Source organism: Petaurus breviceps, unplaced genomic scaffold, assembly GCF_028583685.1.
Source record: "Petaurus breviceps papuanus isolate PSGF00001 unplaced genomic scaffold, PetGlider_PUasm1.0 42, whole genome shotgun sequence".
Lineage (NCBI taxonomy): Eukaryota > Metazoa > Chordata > Mammalia > Diprotodontia > Petauridae > Petaurus > Petaurus breviceps.
In genome coordinates, this window is record NW_027186325.1 from 1129674 (window position 1) to 1151190 (window position 21517).

A 21517-nucleotide genomic window follows, 5' to 3' on the forward strand; every position below is an offset into this window, starting at 1 on the left:
AGAGAGAGACAGAGAGAGACAGAGACAGAGAGAGAGACAGAGAGACACAGAGAGAGAAACAGAGAGAGACAGAGACAGAGAGACACAGAGAGACATAGAGAGAGAGACAGAGAGAGATTGGGGGGTTTGATGCTCCTGCTACACATTTATTATTAGTCTGGCCTTTGATAGATGGCTCTTGCCACTTAGAAGACAGTAGAGAGCAGAACTGGCAAACTTTTGAAGGGCTGAACCTTTCCCAAGGAAATATTTTGAGGGGCAGCTGGGTGGTGCAGTGAATAATGCACCAGAACCAGACCTGGAGTTAGGAAGATGTGACTTCAAATCCCATCTTAGACACGTAGTAGCTATTTGATCCTGGGCAAATCACTTAATCCCTATTTAGCTCAGTTCCTTATCTGTAAAATGGGAAAATACTGGACAAGCCCATGGGGTCATGAAGAATTGGACATTACTGAATGATAAATATCTGTGTGCAGTAGGTACTACAAGTATTATTAGCCTCTTCTTACAGATGAGGAAACTGAGACTAAGAGAAGTTAAGTGACATGTGCAAGGGCACAGTGTTTAAAAATTGGCCGAAAGGTGACATAGGGGTCAAGGGAAGACAAGGGAAAAGCTCACTTTTCAATTCCCAGAGCCTAGGATACGGGGTGAAGGGTAATTGTCTGGCACAGTACCTCCTTAGAGGAACTTTGCAAATATGAGAGAAAGTAAGCCCAGTGCTAGCAACCAATTTGAAGATTGTGAGAAATGAATATTTCTCTCTTAAATGTAGTAATTAATTATTGAATCAGGACCAAGGTTTTTCCCCTTTACTGCTTCCTCATCCAGAAACCAACCAGTATGGGGAATCTCTCTTAGGGATTTACCCAGGTGGAGATCTAATCAGACAATAAAAGAAGATCTAAGTTTGGCCAAATGAGCTCATTGCATATTCTCAGACAGGTCTGGAGGAAAGATTGATTCTCCTCGTTATCAAGACAGGTGATATGGAAATTGATGTCTCTTTGACCGAGATTTGAATGACCTCAGTCACTTACCCCAGACATTCATTTTAATATAGCCCACACCTCCCATCCCATTGTGATAACCAATCTGACTTGACTGTCATCCCTCAGGAACATCTACTCTTTGAGGGGCATATAAACCATGAGCCCAGTGCCATGAGGGGTCTTTAGTCTAAGAGAGATGGCCAGATGACCATCATTTTATTAATAATATGCTGGCCCTATTATAAAATGATTAAATTGCCCAGAAACTATGTCTCTCAAGCCTTTTTAATCATCACAAGGTCTTCTAGGTGAGGTTTCTAGTTCAACAACAGATCATTTTCTATTGATTGGTATAGCCCTATTCTGCATATTGGTTATTCTGCATAAAAAAATTTATTGAATCACTGACTAAATTTTTTCAGTTAAGTTTTTTTACTAGTAGAGTCCCATGAAAATAATCCATAGCAATTATAGCAGCAAATCATCTGGTCTTTTTAGGAATATCCATGGTTGTCTTAATTTCTTTCCAATTTTCCTTCTTAGGCACATGATTCTTTCTGCTTGAGTCCTATGATTAATCGTTGCATGGAGATGACCCTCTCAATGCCAGCTGAACACAAGGTCATGGCTAATCAGATCTACCCATGAGGTGAGTCTTCCTTTGAGAGGGTTATCCCATCATCCTTCTTTCCTCAGAGAGCAATTGAATAATCTACTTCTTTTAACAATTATCTTTGTTAAATATTTTCTTCTTCAAAGCCATTATGCACACTGAAACACAAGCCTTTGCACTTTCTTCCTTTATCTTCTCCTCTTTCCTGCCATGCTGACCTGACCCAACTGTCCCTGTAATGTTCTTTTTCAGTGTCACTGTGGCATGTAGGCATTATTCCTATGGAGAACACATTATGCCAGTTCCTATAAAGTGGACAAATCATCGAATAAAGGCTCGAGGATGGACTGTATTTATTTCAAACTAAGTCCAGGCTAGCCCCTTTTAGAAGGTTGGTTAACTAATGACTTGAGATTTTATTGGTTAATGTGATGATTTTTCCTGCCATGATCGATGTCAGTGACCATCTAGGATTATTGGATTTATAGCTGTAAGGGATCTTGGAAATCACACATCCAATCCTTCCTTATTTTGTAGCCAAAAGAATTAAGGTCCAGAAAAATTGAATAGTGTGCCCAAAGTCACACAATATTAGAAGTAGAATTAAGCCCCAGGCCCTGGAATTCTAAATCCAGTGTTCCTGCTGTTATGTCTTGCTGCTTCTGTTAAGATATAGAGTGGTGGCAGTCTGCATTGATGGAGAATATGACCAAACCAGTGAAATCCTGGATCCATGAAAAATGCAAGTCAATACATTTGGCTTAAGTGCCTAAGGTCTACCAAAATCATCCTATTATAACTTCTCTTATAACAAGTCATTAAAGGCAAATGTGCCTTTTAATTTTTTAGCAACTGATAAAATAGGGGGCAAATAAAGCATTTCCCAAATTTGCTTTTAGTATATCTTACAGTAACATGATAAATCCATTAACTTTTTCTATGTTTGTCTCCTCATAAATATACAGTAGTACTGCTAGGGTCGAATAATTCTTCTATCTCATGTACCTGTCTGTCGTTCCTTCTATTGTTACATGTTACAGAATCTCAGGGACCTTAGAGGCCATCTGGGTTTAAATCATCCACGAATTATAATTTTCTCCACAAAATCCCCAGCTAGTAGGCATCCAAGCTTTGTTTGAACACCTACTAGCATCCAAGGAAACTCATTCCTACATTTACTGAGTTTTCCTTACATCAGACCCAAATTTGAGTCCCTGTAATTTCTACCTATTATTCCCAGTTCTGTGCTCTAGGACCAAATTGCACAAATCTTGTCATTTTTTTGTGGTATAATGCTTTAGATACTTAAATACAGCCATTAGCGCCCCCCCCCCCCAAGTCTATTTGTCTCCACCAAAATCAACAAATCCTTCAACATATGAAGTTGCTGCATCTTCTTGGTTGCCCTCATCTGACACTTTCTAGCTTACTAATTTTCTTCCTAAAATATATGGTGACCAGAACTGAACACTATCCCCTAGATGACTTCTGATCATTTCAGAATATAGCAGTATGCTTTAACTTTTTGAATAGTCTAAATTCATGTTAGTCTTCTTGGCCACCAAATCACAATGTTGATTAGTACAGTCATTTGCAGGTAGTAGAGAGAGGGGCAAGATAAAGGTTCCTTTTCCTCAGATTACAGGATGCTGAAGTCAAAGTGTTCTTGGAATGCTTTCCTAATAAATTCCAGACTAAGGTGGAAAATATCATATGAATATAGGTTCAGAGCTGGAAGGGACTTTAAAGATAATAGGTCCCAATAACCTTATTTTAGAGATTAGGAAAATAATATCCAGAATAGTTGTGACTTGCCTGACTTCATATACCTAATAATTGTCTGAAGTCACACTCATGTGTTCTTGATTCTAAGTTTGGCCCTTGATCCACTATGACAAATCCCTCTCCAGAACCTCTGGAAAGAGCAAAAACAAGAACCAAACTTCTTCTGTGATATAATAAAACAGATCCCATGCTCCTCAAAAAAAATTCAGTCCTCAATCATATCTAATATAGCAGCAAAAACTCCTATTTGTACTACATAAGTCACTTTTTCCTGATTCTTAGGCTAATTTTTTTCTCTCTCATATCTTCCAATCATAGCATAAGGCAAGGTTTTTTTTTGTTGCCCAAATAGGTCACATATGCTGATTAAGTCACTTATCCCCCCCCCCCAATAAAAAGTGTGTGTTCTGTGTCTTCATGTGTAACTTGCCCCATCCTTGAGAGAAAGATCAACATTTCAGGTTCTTTGAGACTCCAAAAATGAGGAATCAGTGAAAGGTCATAGGAGGCCAGCAAGAAAGAGACTAAAGACAGTTTGCTAAAAGAGAAGTTCATTTAAACACAGTAATTTGAAAACAGACACAACAGGAGACAATCTATATTATCTTTTATTTGCTCAATCTTTCTTGGTTTTACTACTGCCAATTCCACCCCTGCAGTTCAGACCTGGCAGCTAAATCTCTGTTGCTTTCCAGCAGCTTTTCAAAAGCTGATAAGGAACCAAGCTACAAAAGAAATAGGCTGAATAGTCTTGGGCTCTTCTCCCCCCTTAGCCAAGGTGCTGCAAGTATCTGATTTCTTATAGCTTCATCCAGACACAGAGGAAAGGAAAGAAGGCTCAGCAACTGAAATCTGAGTCTGACCTAGAAATGTCTCCGTCTATGACTACCATAAACCTTCATCTTAATTGTTCTGAGCTTTGTTATAGAGCCCTCAGCCGTTGTGTGTATATCCTGGAAATGTAATGAGTGTTAGTCAATTCATCCTCTTGCCCTATGAAGGTGAAATCCCTTGATATGTGGGACTACAGGAACGTAACTGCTGTGGGAGGATCAGCAGCCCAACTGTGAGCTTCCACGGCACAGCTGTCTCCTTGAGTCAAACAGTCTGTCAAATTTTGGGTTACAAATTAAACACCTGAGATGCAATAAAAAATATTCTCTTTTTATGAATTGGGGAATGAAGGTTTATTTTTCTAATGGCAAAAAAGAGATTCTTAATTCATTTTTTTATTTACTTTCAACCATGCTGTTGAATTTTGAATACTTTATTGTGAGTCATTCTTGGTATATTTAGGACACCTTCCTAAAGCATATCTTCTCAAAGAGAAATCTATTCGGATTGAGTTCTTTGATGCAGTTATCTTAGTGTAAGGAACATTTCCCGAGGTTTATCAATTTTCTCCATCCTTAGGTATAATGACTTTAGGTATAATGATGTGTGTTCTACCCTTTTACACCCTTACCTTGATGATAATGGTATATAATAAAGGTGGCTGAACATTTTCCCCCAAATATTTCATCAAGGTTTTCTTTTCATTTCTAGCATCCCTCTAGCTCATCCTTCATTAGATTCTAAAGTCCTTCAGTGGGTTTGCCCTCAATTTCTAACATTTCATCTCTCTATCAGTTTAAGGAGGAGCAAAGGACAAGGCCAGGGGTGGGGAACCTGTGTCCTTGGCTACATGTGGCCCTCTATGTCCTCAGGTGAGACCCTTTGAATGAATCCAAACTTCACAGAATAAATCCCCTTAATAAAAAAAGATTTGTTCTGTAAAACTTTGAGTCAGTCAAAAGGCTGCACGAAAAGACCTAGAAGGCTACATGTGGCCTCGAGGATGCAGGTTTCCTGCCCCTTGACTAGGCCTTCATTCCTTGTCGCCAATTCATCTGTTCAGATTGAGACCCCTTGTAGCCAAGAGCACTCCAGATTTGTGGAAACTAAAAAACAAATGAACTTAGGAATCTCACATCACTACATCTTCTTAACATTCCTATACTGCATTTTTCTGCACACCCCCTGTGTGAGCATCAAGAAAATTCTGTTCAGGGCCAGCCAGGTAGCACAGCGAGTAAGAGTACCAGCTCCAGTGTTGAGAAGACCTGGAGATCAAATCCCGGGATCAGACACTTAGCACCCACCCAGAAACACCTGGCCGTGTAACCTTGAGCAAGTTACTTTACCCCAATTGCTTAGGGGAAGCCAGGTGGCTCAGCCAGGAAGAGCACCGGCTCCAGTGTCGGGATGACCTGGATCAAATCTGGGCTCAGATACTCAGAACCACACCCAGAAATAACTGGCCGTGTAACCTTGAGCAAGTTACTTAACCCCGATTGCTTTTTTTAAAAAAAAAAGAAAATTCTGTTCATTTAACAATTAAATTTCATTTCTGACCTCTCTTTATTCTCTGATTTTGTTTTCTTGCCAATGCTAGCCCCTCTATTTATGCATTGGATGTCATCTCCTTTCTCTTCCAGGATCTTGCTCCTTTGATTGTCTCCCAACCTCCTTCTCTCCTTTTCTTTCTCTTCATCTCAAATGCTTCATTTTCTGCTGTTTATAAACATTGTTAGGTTTCTTCCATCCTTTAAAGTCCTGCACAATCTGCCTATTGCCCCTATTTCCAGACTTATGCATATTATTCCCTTTAACAAAATTTTTGCTCCTATCAAACTGGCCTCCCTCTTACTCTCTGACTTAATATTCAGTCTCTTGCTTTTTACTACTGCATAGGATGAAGTCTCATTTTTGAAAGCAGTCCTTCCTCACCAATAACTTTTAGAATCCCTAATTGTTTTTCAAGGCTCAGCTGAAGTGCAATCTTCTCTGGAAAGCTTTTCCTTATCCCTCCTTATATATTAGCATTCTTTCACTCCTCAAGTGATTTGTGTAAATAATGTATTTTCCCCAATAGAATGCAAATACTTATGTGTGTGAGGGGTATATTTCCTGAGTGTAATGTGATTTCCTTGACTGTTTGGGACTTTGTCCTTTGATTTTCTATCCCCAGCACTAATCTTAGTGCTTTGCATATAGCAGGTGCTTAATAAATGCATATTGAATAGATATGGATTAGATTTCTTCAGGGATCTTCAAATCACTTTTTGGTCAGTGGAGTGTCAATATTCTCCAAGCAGATGATTTCTTTTCTTTCGAATGCATGGGAAACTGCCCATTAGTAAACACTTTAAGTTTGGTAGCTGAATTTAGAATTTCCAGAGATTAAACTTTGTCAAGGGTAATCTCAGATGCCCCAATTTCTCAATATCTCCAGGGCACTTTCTCTAAAGGGGAAATTTAAAGATACACATACATACATACATACATACATACTTGTGTGTATGTATATATGTATGTATGTATGTATGTATTACCACAATTATGATTTGGGACTCATGTTACCTAGTTCATTCTGAATTCTAAGGGCTCAAGTAAATTAGGAAACTGGAGAGACTAGCAAGTCTGTATCAGCACATTGATGATTCATAGATTTAGGGAGAGACTTGTGAGATAATGGAAAGAGGGCTGAATTGGCAACCCAAAGTCCTGGGTTCAATTGCCACATCTAGAACTATTTCTGTGACCTTGGGAAATTCTCTAAAACTCAGTTTCTTCATTTCTTAAGTAAAGAGGTTGATGTGTAGTTCATCACCACTATTTGAGTTTTCTTTTCTTTTTTTTTTTAATAAAAATTTTTGACCATCTGTGGAGTTTATTTTATTTTATGTTTTTTGGAGGGGGAAAGGCAGGGCAATTGCAGTTAAGTGACTTGCCCAAGGTCACACAGCTAGTAAGTGTTAAGTGTCTGAGGCCAAATTGGAACTCAGATCCTCCTCATTCCAGGGCCACTGCTCTATTCACTGCTCCACCTAGCCACCCTTATGGGTTTTATTGATGCTATTCTCTCCTGGTTGTCTTTCTACCTGTCTGAGCAATCCTTAGAAGTCTATTTTGTTGCTATACCATCCTTATCTAGCATTTATTAAACACTACTATGTACCAGGCATTGTGCTAACAGTGGGAATTCAATGAAAGGCAAAAACGTGGTCCCTATCCTCAAGGAGCTCACTTTGTGATGGTGGACACTTCTGTGTCTCTCTCTTTGTCCATGTCTCTCTCTCTGTCACATAGAAGATACAAGGGTAAATGAGAGGTAACTTCAGAAGAAAGGCACTGGCTGTAACAAATGGGAAAGATCAAGAAAGGCATTTTGCAGAAAATTGAGTTCAATCTGAGTCTTGAAAAATACCAGGGAAGCCAAGAGGCACAGGTGAGAAGGAACAGGCTTCCAAACATGGTAGACTGTGAGTGAAAGAGTATAAAGATGGGAAATGGACTGTGGTATATGAGGACTAGGAAGAAGACTACTGCCCCTGGATTGCAGAATATTCAGAGGGAGGCAAAGTATAAGACTGGAAATGTAGGAAGGGGTCAGTTTGTGAAATGTTTAAAAATAGAAAAAGAGGATTTTATATTTTATTTTGTGAGTCATAGGGAGTCACTGCATTTTACTGAGATGGGGTGAGTTGGTTGAATGTGCACTTTAGCGAGATGATTTTGGTAGCTGAGTGGAGGATAAAGTAAAGTGCAGAAGGACTTGAGCCACAGAGTCCTTCCAGCATGCCTTTGCAAGAGGCCAGGTGTGAAGTGATGAGGGCTTAAACCAGGAGGGTCACTGTGTTGGTGAAGAGAGGGGAACATATAGGACTGCTGTGTTGAAGGCAGAAATGATAAGACTTGGAATTAAACTGGATAAATGGAGTGAATGTAACAAGAGTTGAAGATGAAAATGAGGCTGCAATTTTGAGTGACTGGGAGATTGGTTGATGCCCTTGATAGAATTAGGGGAATGTGGAAAGGGAAAGATTTGGTTGTAATTTAATCAGTTCTGTTTTGAACATGTTCAGTTTGAGATGCTTATGGGACTAAAGTTTGTGATGTCCCAGAGGTATTTGGTGAGATGATACTAGAAATGAAGAGAAAGTTTAGGACTGGATTAATGGATCTGAGAGTCATCTGAAAACACATGCTAACCTAATCCATAGGATCACATAAGCCAACCAAGAAAGAAAGAATAGAGAGGAAAGAGAAGTAGATCACATGACCTAACTGCATACTAGGCCCTCTTACTTCCTCTCTCTCCCTCTACCACCCTTCTCTTTCTGTCTCTATCTTTGTATCTAGGACTGTTTCTTTCTCTGTGTGTTTGTGTCTCTGTCTGTGTATGTGTCTCTGTCTCTGCCTATGTCTCGCTGTCTGTGTCTCTCTGTCTCTCTGTCTCTTTATGTCTCTCTGTCTCTGTCTCTCTTTCTCTGTCTGTCTCACTCTCTGTCTCTCTTCCCCTTTGTCTCATCTCATCTGCATCCATAGGTTTAATTATCATACCTATGAAGATATCTTGTAAATTTCTATATACAGATCAAGTCTTCTCCACTCTGTGTTTCAACCTCATATGAGCAACTGCTCATTATACATTTCAAACTGGATTTCCCAGAGACATTTCAAGCTCAATATATCCATTGTAAAAATAATATTTTCCCCCAAATGCAACCGTCTTAGAAGTGTCCCTGTTTAAATTGAAAGCATCAACCATTTTTTCAATTCCTTAGGTTTATAACCTTGGGGTTATCCTCACCTTCTCATTCTCTCTCAAATCAAATATTCATTCAGTTTTCATATTTTGTTATCTCTACATCTACAACATCTCTGTTCTACTCATAACCATGATATTAATTCAGATCCACGGCATTTCTTGCCCAGCTTATTCAATCAACCTCTTCATTATTTTCACTGTCTCAAGTCACCCTGACTTCATTTCATGCTCTTTGTTAAGGAAAATAATTTTCCTTAAACACAGATATGGCCAAGTCACTCCCTTTCTCAATCAACTTCAGTGGCTCCCTATTTTCTCTAAGATAGACTTTTTTCCTCTGTTTAGCTTTTGAAACTCTTCACATTGTACTCCCAAATTATCTTTGCAGATTTATTGTATATTATTCCTTATTAAATTCCCACTCTAATATATGCTTTCTCTCTGTTCTTCACAAATAATGCTTCATCTTTTATCCCATGTTTTCTACTGGCTGACCCCCATGCCTAGAAAGCACTTGGTCCTCACCTCTACCTTGTAAAATTTCAAGATTTTTGAGACATAACTTGAACATTACCTTCTACATCAAATCTTTCCTGATCTATCCCCAAATTGTTAATATCCTCCTCAACTACCTTTTATTTAATTGCCTTGACTTATTTGTATATATTCTCTTTATGTCTTCTTAATGTGTCTATTGCCTTCCCTGTTAGACTTTTACCTACTTTTTATCAAGGACTGCCCCACTTCTCCCTTCCCCCTGTTTTTAATGTAGTACCTGGTGTTTAGTAAGTACTTAATGAATGTTGATTAATCAATTGACCCTGAGATTCAAGTTTTAGGCCAGTTAGAAATATAAGACTTACCATGTTGGACTGACCTTCATTCCTCTAGCCCAGAATTCTATTAGTAACACATGACCCATGTAAAATGATATGGGAAGACACGCCTTCTTTTTCTAACACCTTTTGGAATTAACTTTCATTTTCTGTCAATAACAATTTTGGGGGTAAGGGGCTCCAAAGTTTGATTACTGACTGGATAAATCACTTAGGTAGTGCCAGGCCTAGAGTCAGAAAGGCCTGAGTTAAAATCAGGCCTCAGATACTAGATGTGTGACCCTGGACAAGTAAATTAATATTCTTTGCTTCAGTTTCTTCATCTGTAAAATGAGATGGAGAAGGAAACCATTCCAATATCTTGCCAAGATGTGCTGGAAATGACTGAAAGATTTATTAAGCATTTTTTTTAATTCTAGGAACCAGGCTCAGTGTTGGGGATACAAAGTTAAAAATGAAAATGCTCCTACTTCCAACAAGCTTACATTCCATATACAGTCAGCTTAGTACATTTTAATGATCTAGAATTTACCTTTCTAAAGTTTGAATGCCTTTCCCCTCAAACTAGTAAATTAGGATTTGTTGAAAATTTCATGTTTACCATATACATGTCTCTCATTAAAAAAAAATGGATTGTAATTGTATTCCTTATCCCTTTCCTGATTAAAATGTATATGCCATTTTTTGACATTCTGTAGAGGTCCTTTCTATAGCATATTGTAAAGAACAATTCTTACAAAAAACCTGAAAAACCCATAAAGGAAACAATGTAGCTCATGTAATAAGAAGAAGGTATTGCAAATGGACAGGCCACAGGTTACTCAAATATCTCCAAAATATTAAAAGAACCTCCAACATATTGAGTCGACTGTCTATGGAGGATATGTAGCTATATATGAAGAAGAATTATACAAGGTGAAAAGTCATCTATGATTTTTTATAATTTTCAAATTTCACTGGTGGAGGGAATTTCTGCACCAATCAGAACATGGACATATTTAAGTACAGTATCTAAGCAATATTTTAAATACTTATTATTTTTATTGCTTTTTTGTACATTTATTCTAGCTCCTTTTCATGTTTTTTTCTTAAGACAAATCAAATAATCAAAGATGTGAACAAGCCTTCATTTTAGAAGTTTTGAAACGTACAAGCAGAGAATGAAATGCCTTGATCAGTCACAGGTACTAAACAGAAAAAATGGAATTCAGACCCAAGTCATTTGAATACAGATCCATGGTTCTTTTTCATACAACTCACTGCATTGAGTTCAAATCCTATTCAGATTATCACTCTTTCACCATCACTGATATATCATAGTCTAGTCCAGGTTGGGGAACCTGTGGCCTCAAAGCCATATGTGGCTTTCTAGGTTCTTGCATGTGGCCTTTTGACTGAGTTTAAGTTTTACGGAACAATTTTTTTTTTTATTAAGAGGATTTATGTCTGCATGAAGACATTCAGTGACTTAAGACCCACTGTTCTCCAAATCAGTACATTCCATTTTTAACAACTCCAATCGTTACTGTGTTTTTTTTCCCTATGTTTATCTGAAATCTTTCTTGCGATGAATTTCACCAATTTGTCCTACTTCTTCCCAGTGGAGGGAACTGGAACAGTGCCAATTGTTTTGTTTTCTTCCCTAAATGACAAAAAAACAACAAAACCAAGCAAAACAAAACAGAAAACCTTCACATAATAGTTTGTGTATACCTCACCCACTTGCAAAGATAGATAAAATCTTCACCCAATCTTTCTCAATAAGTTTGCTACTTTATTATATAATAGAGTCTAGCATTTTCATTGTGAACATTTATGCTTCAGAAATCATCAAATACTATGAATCAGATTCAATTTGTTTTACTGATTTTCTAACTTTAAAAAGTGATGGGGAAATGTTAATAATGAAGATTAAACTTAGAGGAATATTATGAATGCCTTTTTTTTCAGGGAGCCAGTTGTTAAATACTTACCAGTACACCACTCTCTAGACCTATTTAATATTAGAGCTAGTAGAACACATTAGATACCCTCTAACTGAATCCCCTTATTTTATAGGAGGGGAAACTGAAGGCCAGTACAATGAATTTGCTTGCTTATGGTCATATAGCTAATAGGTGCAAAACGGGCATGTTTGTAAACGGTCATTCCAATATTCTTTCCTCTATACTCCTTTCCAGTATATATTATCTTGATAAACCCATAAATATATGTAAATGTTTATGCATGTTTGTAAATGGTTAACTTCATATGCTGGTTATGTGTTTAGATATTTTATTTATAGGTTTGTTTATGTGCATATATTAATGCATGTGTACATGCATATATTTGTATGTGAGATCTATCTCACACATTATATGATTATGCAAACACACATAAACATGTACACACATGCATACATACATACATTACACACACGTGTGTGCGCGTGCGTGCGTGTGTGTGTATCTCCTGACTTTCACAGAGCAAAGACTTGTCTCTCTCCAGAAGGCTTATTCATACATGTAAGGCATATTTGCAATCCATCCATTCTCTGGCACTATAGGCATTTGTAATGAAAATTACACAGTTGATAATCATCTTTAGAACTAGCACTATTCAGCATTCACCCTACATTGTACTACTTGTTGGTATTGAAGTAGTTTCACTACTAAATTCCTGACAAAATGTCAGAAAATCATTAGTAGATTGGAGGGAAAAATTGGAATGGTTATCTTCTTTGCTCACTTGTATGGTGTGATTTCTGATCTGAACATAGCTAGCCCAGTGGGGAGCTTCTTTATCTTGTAAATTATCAATGATCTATTTTTAAAGGTAATCTTCCCAACATTATTGGTTAAATCTTCTGTATTATCTACAAAGTTCAAAACACAATAGAGGAAAAAAAAGATGCCTGTCAATTGCGGAATGGCTAAACAATTTGTGGTATATGATCATGATGGAATACTACTGTACTATTATAAATGATGAACTATATGATTTTAGAAAAAAACCAGCTAAACTTGCATGAAATAATGAAGAGGGAAATGAGCAGAATTAAGAGAATGTTGTCAACAGTAGCAGCAATATTGATTTATGAACAACATGAAGATAATAATTTTGAATATTATAAATATCCAAATTAATGACAATGGACCTAGGGAGGAAAAAACTATCTGCATCCAGAGAAATAATTGACAAAAAGAAGTACTTGTAGAATGATTTTATACATGTATACACACACACATTTGTGTCTAATGGTAGCCATCCCTAAGGTGGGGAAAGGGAAGAAAAAAAAAGGGAAAAAAAACAATTTACACAATAACTTTATTATATACTTTACATGATAACTTTGTTACATGTTTGAAAAGAATATCAAATTGTACATAATAGCTTTGCACCTTCATGTGCAATCTTCTCCCCCATTCTACTATGTGATAGAAATGTTTATTTTATTTCTTTAAGCTCAGAATAAAATTTACAATAAATAAAAGTAATGGTGGCTGTTGTCCAGTTTGATAATCATATTCTTGCTTCAAGTGTCATGCATGTGATTCAGGACCTGCCTAATTTCCACAGTAGGGACAAAATTACCATATTAATTAATTGTACTTCTATGTATAATTCTATCCTCAAAGCTAAGTACTTAAGCTTTTCTACATTGTTCAGAGGTATTAAGTTCAAAATCTATAAAACTCTGATACTATGTAGTAGTACCATGTTGGAGAAAAAAAAAAGAAAACAAAAACATTCATTCTGTTGGACTAAAGAATAGTTAAGCTCTTGTCCTGCTCTAAATCTATGATCCTGTGACTTTCTGATAAGAAATGTGATAATTGTGGTATTCAAATTTTCTTTTGCTACAAGCTATAAATCAGGGTGTAAATTCTTATCAGCAAACAGTTGTGTTTTTCATAACAGTGAGCAGAAAAATAATTTATTAGCTTACAAATTGTATTTTCCCTGCCTTGAATACTAGCCCCCTGTTAGATTTTTAACCATTTCATATGTCGTTTTATTAAATTTGCCTGATAGCCCAACCCTAATTCTTCAAGACTCTGACTTGTGGCTTTTCATTTTCTCTTTGACTAAACTACAGTTTTATCTCTAGTTGTCAAAAAAACCACCCATACAGGACTTCCCCCCCCCCTTTTTGGTGGTTTGGGTTCATATGACTTCATTGATTTTAATTATGTATTTATTTTCTTCCTACTCCATATGGCCGAGCTGAACTACAAAATTGAAACCAGAAGGCTGCAAATCTCAGTTAGTTCATGAAACTTAATAGACGGTGCTAACGTTGTGACCAACCATTGTTATATGTGTTTTGTTATGAAGCCTCAAGATGGCTTCAAAAGCTTTGGCACAGCCCTTAGTCACAGTCAATCTATTATTTCACTTTATAGGCTTTCAGTTTTCATGCATCATAGTGATCACCCACTGGGTTTGGAAGGTGGACAAACGTGTCCATGAATATTTGAATGATTATTTTATTTTTACTGTCATATGGGCATCTGTTAGTCAAGAAGAATGAAAGAGGCCACTGAAAGATTGTTAAGATATATTTTCAGCTGTGTATTCCCTCAGTATTTTGTCACACATTACTTATGGTGGAAGGATAACCATATGTAAACACTCTTTTTCCTTTTCACTGTAGGCTCATTATATTTAAGTTCTGGTTAAGTAATCACTCAAACTTCTAAATATCCTATTGGAAATATATAATAAAAATTATTTAATGTATATAATAATCTGGAGAATTTTTCCTTACTTAGACATACCATTTTAAGCTGGTGATAAATCAGCATTAAAATAGGGTAGATAATCAAGCCACATGCTTCATGTAAGGATACGGTTGACTTTTAGATTTTTTTTGAATAGTTACCTTTTCACAATTGACCAAGCAATTTATAATCCCTCTTCAAGCATGAACCTGTCATAGTTCTGAAATTTCTGCCATAGAAAAGGTAAAATGTTGTTAGACATGATCAGGATGGACAGGTGGTATTTATTATTTTATTGGTAGTTTGGGAAGTAACCCTCCTATAGATTGGGAGGACTTCCCTGGCCTCCCCTATACTTTGTGTAAGTTAAGAGAAAAATGACCATTGCCACACTTGTAGAGATTGTTTTAATGAAGTTCCACACTCAGAAAAATGAATGGAATGACATATTTCTGGAAAAGTCTTAATGCGAAATGGTTGGCCATGTGCAAGTAACATTTTTCCTGTAGATTTTACCAGTAGGATCTGAGTACTATGTCACTGCATGACTGAATCAGCATTCCCCAAATCTCTTGATGGGCTAAAACATTGGACTGAATCTAATTTAATAAGGATAAATGGCAAGTTTTACCTTTAGATTAAAAAAAAATCAACTTTATGATTTTAAGATAGGAGACACATGGTGAGAGAACAATTCATCTGGAAAAAATATCTGGGGCTGTTTTTGGATTGGAAGTACAATATGAGGCAAAAAGAGTACTATAGGGAAGCCAAGAAAGTTAAGGCCATCCTAGGCTACTTTAAGACAGGCATAACATCTAAGAAAAAGGAAATGGTAGTCCCACTGTATTTTGCTCTGATCCAACCTGCAATTCCTGCATCCTGGTCTTTGTTTAATGCCTAGTTTATGTGCCATATCCTCAGGAAGGTCTTGATGGTCCCCTAGCTGTTACTGACATTCCCTCTGCTTTATATTTATCTTGCATATTCTTATTTTTAGATAGTATCTCTCAAATTAGAATATAAACTCCTTGAAGAGAGGGACTGTTTTATTTTTCCTTTGAATTCCCAGAACTTAACACAGTGGTCCATAGGGATGCTTAATAAATGCTTGTTGATTATTGATTGATATAAATAGAAAGAGGTGTGTCTCTATTTTCTCAATATAAAATAAGGGCAATAATATCTGTAGTATATGTCTCATAAATGTTATAAGGTTAAAATGAGGTAATGCGTATAGACCATTTTGCAAACTTCACAGTGATACAAGATATTAATTATGTTTATGAACTATTTCCCATCATTTCAAAAAATTACATACTCATACTTGATTTGCAAATAATTTGGTGAATAAATCTAGTTGCTTAGTTGAGCCAATTATTTCATGCAGTAACATTAATAAAAGTTGAAGTCTAGATGAACTCCTCAAGATTTCTAGTTTAATTTTCAATGTAATTCACTTTCAGATGACCCAAGAATATAAAATAAGGGGAGGTTAACTTTATTTATTTATTTTTAATTTATCCAAAAGACTGCCTGGTCTATGTTAGTGTCATAACATTTTTTTTTTTTTTGTGAGATACCAACATTTACATTCCATTTAAGGGAATGAGACTCAGCAGTGCCAAAGACACCACACTGGCTTGGAAACATCTGGCCATTTAGTACTACATGCTGTGCTTGTGATTTGGCTCTTTGAATTGGAGGAACCACGGCACTGTGCTGTGAGTTACTGACAGTTTGGGCTTCATGTGCCAAATGAGGATAGTAGTTTGAAGGAAGACCTGAAAGGAAATGTAAGAGGATGGGCCAGATCTACAGGGAAACTGTGAAGGGAGAACAAAAGATATTCCTAAAGATCTGGGACCTGCTAAAAATGGGATTCTCCAGAAAACTGTAGTTTGGGAATTCTCAATAGGTGATTCTGATGTTCCCACATGCCTTACAGTCATTTAAAGATTTGAGGTTATTCTTAACTAGGCATGAAAAGTCCCAGTGGGGGGTAGGGAGGTTGAATTACCTCAGCCTTAGGGTTTGCTACTTCTGAGCACACACAGGTGCCAGTTATTTAGGAGCAAAATATGTAAAGTCTGGCAGTCTGTGGCTCTTATGAAGGGGATTCAGTGAAAGCATTAAAATAATGACTCTATGTCATAGTTTAGTAACAAAAGGTAATTGGTACATAACAAAACCAAGCAAATAGACATACAGTGGTTGAGAAAGGCATACTTATTGTTGCTTTTGTTAATTTTCATAAATAACATGTTATTTCTTAGACATTGGCCTAGGCAATTTGAATTCCTCTTCAGTTGTCCTTACCTTGTCAGAAACCTGGTGCTTAGTGTTAGATGTACTCACTGATATTACACTGTTCATCTTAGTTAATACTACCTTGAATGAACTAATCTAAAAGTGTTAAGTTCATAAACTAAAACTAGGGTATGTTGTAGAGTGATCCCCTTACCTGGCAACTCTCCCCCCCAAAAAAACCCCTAATTTTTCTGAAAATCCCTATCAGTTTTCTATTTCTTTGCCCAGATTCTGTAGTTCACAAAAAGGCTTTCCTCCATTCCTCCCTTTCTCCTTCCTTTTTTTCTTTACTTCTTAATTCAATTTTATTTTATTTTCAGTTCCAAATTCTTACTCTCCCCCACATATTGAGAAGCCAAAAAATATAATATCTATTACACATATGAAGTCAATCAAAAATATTTCCACATTAGTTATGTTCCAAAAGAGAAAAGAAATGCTTCATTCTATACTGAGTCCATCAATTCTTTCTATTGGAGGATAGAATTTTTCATCGTGAATCCTTTGGAATTGTGGTAGATCATTATGTTGAACATTGTTACTAAGTATTTTGTGACTAATTATATTTACGATATTGCTGATGCTGTGTACATTGTTCTGGTTCTGCTCATTTCACTTCGTGTTAGTTCATCTAATTCTTCCAAGTTTTCCTGAAACCAACTTCTTCTTCATGGACTATCTTTCTAAATGTAAATATCTTCTTGGTAATTACATACTCATTTCTGGTATATATTATATAATATTACATAGAGAGGAAATGTGATTTAGTAAACTGAGCATGAGTTCAGACATCAGAGAACCCAGGCTTGAGTCCAGGATTTTACAAACAAAACAAAGCAAAATAAAAAACAAACAAAAAGGGGAGGACTTGGGCAAATCATTGAATCTCTCTATCTACATTTCTTTGTGTGTAAAATGAGAACGTTGGCCTAAATCATTTCTAAAGTCCCTATTGACCCTAGATTGATGGGTATGTTTAAATATAGGGATGCATATTAGGAAAAGAATGCCTTGAATTTCTCATATAGTAGAAAGAATGCTTGTTTTGAAGTCAAAAGACCTTGCTTCAAATCCCATCTGTGATGATTTTTATCTTTGCAACCTTGAACAAATTATAGAAGTATCCCCAACTTCAGTTTTCTCATCCCAAAGTGGAGTGAGAAGGTGGATCAGAAGGCCTTACTAGCTGAAGAAGTATGGATCTATGATTTGGGAATATGTTACCTTAACTTGTGTCCTGTCATTTGCAGAGTTTCTTCTCTCATATCTCCAGGTTCCTTTGATGATTTTCTCTTTTCTTAACTATAAATGTATTCTACTATGTATCACATTTCATTCTAAAGTTTGTTAATGTCAGATGTCCCAATTTGATTCTGATACACACCTGTGTGGCTTTGAGAGATCATATCACCTCATTGGGTCTCAATTAACTCATTTCAGGAAACAGGGGTTGGATTCAATGATCTTGTTACTGGTTCTATATTTATGATCTTGTGATTTACTTCCCCAACTAAACTGTAAGGTGAAAGAGCTTGTGTTTCTCGTATATACTACAGTCCTTCTAGGGTAGAAGACACTGTAAATACTTACTAAGTGCATGATTGAATAATGCAGTGTCGTCAGTACTCTTGAAGACATCAGCCAATCTGCATCCCCATGCCCATGACTTGGCTGAAGTGACATATTCAATCTCTCTGTAATTGAATGAGGCAGAGAAGGGTAACCAGTATGGAATGGAAATGATCACATGTGAGGAATGCTTAAAGGAATAGAGGTTATTTGCCTCACAAAGAAGAGAAAAGGGAGATATGTCCTGCCTGGTTTCAGCTCCATGGAACAAGATATCCCTTCCAGGATAAGTTCATCACTTTTAAAATCACCAACATACTGTTAACTCAATCCCTAATTGATGCCACCTCCTTCAGTCTCTTCTCACCTCTGATTGGTGGACTGGAGGGAGGAGTACCAAACTCCTGCCAATGCCTTCCTTTATAGATGACAGAAACTGAACTCGGCTCACTCCACCACTGCCCTACTTAGTTTCAACTTCATTGGAAAAATGACACCTCCTCTTCTCCTGCTTCCTTTTGTGTGTTTTCTCCTCCTTTAGACGGTAAGTTCCTTAAGGGCAGGGAATGTCTTTCTAAAAAAATTATCCCCTTTACTCAGCATAATAGCTACATATAGTATATATTTAATAACTATTTGTTGGATTAGATTAGATTTTGAAATAGCTATAGACATTTAGACTAAATTTATAAGCTTTATAAACTGATAGAGAACACTTGTAAAGAATTATACCGGAGGGCAAAAAAAATGGATTAAATAGTAAAAGTTATAGGTAACAATATTTAATGCAATAAAAAGAAACAGCATAATTTTAAGTCCACTCAGGGACTGGTTTTCAATATGCCTAAAAGGGAAATAGTCCAAAAGAATATCAAAGGTGATATTATTTATGCAATGGCAGCAAAAGAGAAAACATAAGGTAGTTATGGAGACTATGCTTATATTCCCCTATATCAAATATTTCTGAGAATAGTTTATTCATGTATGAATGAATGAAAAGGTACTTTAATAAACACTTATCTACTAAGAATTGTATTAAGTGCCAGGGTATAGATATAAAAACAAAAAGGGTCTTTGTCATCAAAGAACTTAAAATTAAATAGGCAATATGAGGCAATAACAGCATAGGGAAGTGGTAGCCACTTCTCTGGCTCTGATAAAATACTTACAGTGTTTTCTGGTCCACACAGTTATAGGGGTGGTGAGTGGGACCATGAAAGAGCAGAATGATAACCTCCTTCCTGGAACAACAGCATGGCTGATTTGATCATGGTTTCAGAAGGGAGGGACTGCTCATGGCAAAGTGACTGAAGAGGCAGTTGAAAAGATGATGAATTAAAAATATGTATGACAAAACATGCCTGAGGCTTTCTTTATGTGTAAAATTAGAGGGACTAATTGAGGTATTCATCAATCGGGACACCTGGGCCTCAGGTTTTGGAAGGTCTAGAAATGAAAGGATTAAAAAGCATGATTTCTGGCCCAGGTGTCAAGGCTGTTGAGAAACTGGCCGAGCAGAAGGGAGTAAAGGGTTAACTTTGGTGTAAAAAGGAAGGGGAATAGGCAGGTTTTCCCAGCTAAATTTTTAGGAAAAAATTTGACTGAGAAATGTAGAGAACACAATTTCCTACTGTGTTAATTACAAAATTTTTCATAGGACTCAGTAGAGAATATTGAAGTTTAAAAAGACATTTTTCCAATGATATCTCCACTGAGTATACTAAGATAACTCAAGTTTTTCTTGACATACGCAAAGTGCAACTGTATTCATCAACTGAAAAAAAAGCAGTACTGCATTACTGTACTTCAAAAGGTCTGTGATGCCTTTTGTTTTCCACCCCTATGGACAAATCATGATCCCTACAATCATGTAGGGTGAAGTGAATAATGAGTTGCGGGTTTGTGATTCTCCTTGTTTAGTTGATCAGTTTTTCTTTGAACTTTCAAAAATACACTAGGGCCTGCCCTCTCTTGGCAAAATCTTGGAGAACTCAGGGTTAACTCCATGCCTTGATGAGATTTTGTTGGGATGAAAAATAATCAAATCACTTGCTAATAGGAAAATAATTAAGCTAAAATATTCCACTGATCCAAAGAGAAATGATACTTTAAATTATGACTGGCCATTGTGCAATTCTTAATTCTTGAGGGGCCATTCTTTCAAAAATTTGATTGAGATTTTGAAACCAATAATATGGATAATTTATATGATTTTTTCTCTTTATTATCCCATAAATTCCCAGGAGTCAGCTATAATGTCTATGTAGATGATGTCCATAACTATATATCCATCACTGCTTTTTCCTCCGAACTACAATTTTAAACCATCAACAGCTTATTGGGTATCTTCAACCATAAAATGTACATCAAACTGATACCTCAAACTTATCATATTTAAAATAGAATTTATCTTTCCCTGAAAAGCCATTCTTGAATGCCTTTGTGCAGACAGGATAGTATAATATTAGCATAATAGTATAGTATGATAGTACAATAGTAGAATCATCCCTGGTGGTCAATGAGCTGAATTTAAATTCTGCCTCTGCCACTTAACTGTGCAACCATGGATATAACATAACCTACTTAGCACTCAATTTTCTCCTTTGCAAAATGAGGAGCTAGAGTAATTAGAAAAGGTCTTCTTTAATAGGTAGGTAGTACAGTGTAGAGAGGTCTGAGTGTGGAGTCAGTAGGACCTGAGTTCAAATTTTGCCTCAGATACTTCTTAGCTGTGTGACGTAGGTGAGTCACTTAACCTCTCTCAAATTCAATATTATCATCTGTAAAATGGAGGTAATCATATAAAAAAAAGATCACATGTATAGTGATTTGAAAGTTTAGAGGACCATATAATTACTATTCATCTCTTACAATAATTTAGCTTGTATCCTGCTAGTTATAATAAACTGCTTTTTTTTTTTAGCTTTTTCTAGAATCCCTAACATCCTTCAAAACTTACCTCATTTATCACCTTGTTCTTGAGGCCTTGGTTAATCCCTTCAGCCAATAGGGCTTCTTCCCTCCAAAATTTACCTTGCAACATATATATTTGTGGTTGTTCAGTTATACAGGTGTATCTGACTCTTCATGACCCTGTTGTACCATGCTGTCCA